The sequence below is a fragment of the Arachis ipaensis genome, chromosome B03, assembly GCF_000816755.2.
Source record: "Arachis ipaensis cultivar K30076 chromosome B03, Araip1.1, whole genome shotgun sequence".
Lineage (NCBI taxonomy): Eukaryota > Viridiplantae > Streptophyta > Magnoliopsida > Fabales > Fabaceae > Arachis > Arachis ipaensis.
Window position 1 is genome coordinate 131,482,151 of NC_029787.2, and position 686 is coordinate 131,482,836.

The following is a 686-nucleotide window of genomic DNA, read 5'->3' on the forward strand; positions in this document are numbered from 1 at the left end:
GGATTCTGGATTCTATTCAAACTAGGACATAATTTAGGAGAATCGAAGCTTATCGTATTTTAAATCTAAATTAGATATTTTTTTTCTCACAGGACCGTAACATGGACACTAATGGATTGAATTTCTATACGAAGAAAAAATTACATAGTTCAGATTGTGGTACACATAAAAATAAAGTAAGAAAATCAAGGAACACATTTAATAGATTTAAAAGGGGCGGAACGTACAGCAGCAGGAAGAATCGCGGCAGAGCGTGGAAATTGGACATAGATGAGTGCTGATGTGGTGGCGGGCGGTGGATGGAGACGAAGCCCTCGCAGCCGACGAAGTGAAAGTGAACTGAGAATGAAAATTCACAAGTTAGGACTAGATAAACAAAAAAAAAAAGTTTCAACTTAATAATATATTTGATCATATTCATACATAGATATCATTATATGTTTTTTAATATAATAGGTTTAAAAATTAATTCCACGCATGAAAATAATAGCCAAATTAGTTTGCATATCGGTAATTTTACAATTTATTTTATTGAATTTTTATCTAACTACTTTCGACAAATTACTTTTTCAAAAATTTAAAATAAATTGTAATTCGCCTATAAATTGCCTTTTTAAAATAAAATTACAATTTGCCCAGCATTTTGTTAATTCCGAATTCGCCTGCGATATTTTCGAAAAACACAG

The 686-nt window shown here is 31.0% G+C and overlaps 1 protein-coding gene across 2 annotated transcripts in view; it reads right to left on the minus strand.

The window, feature by feature from the left end:
- The window catches only part of LOC107631529 (DNA-directed RNA polymerase II subunit RPB7), a 6,757-nt gene that overhangs the window by 5,580 nt on the left and 491 nt on the right, over positions 1–686 (minus strand). The window contains exons 1-2 of one of the 2 annotated variants that reach the window (XM_021119926.1): positions 228–389; positions 110–124 (exon numbers count right to left, since the gene is read on the minus strand). The exons of the other annotated variant lie outside the window; for it this stretch is intronic. The gene's annotated coding sequence lies outside the window, so the exon portion shown is untranslated. Of the gene's footprint in view, positions 1–109; positions 125–227; positions 390–686 lie in introns of those variants that run through there. 2 annotated transcript variants of the gene reach the window in all.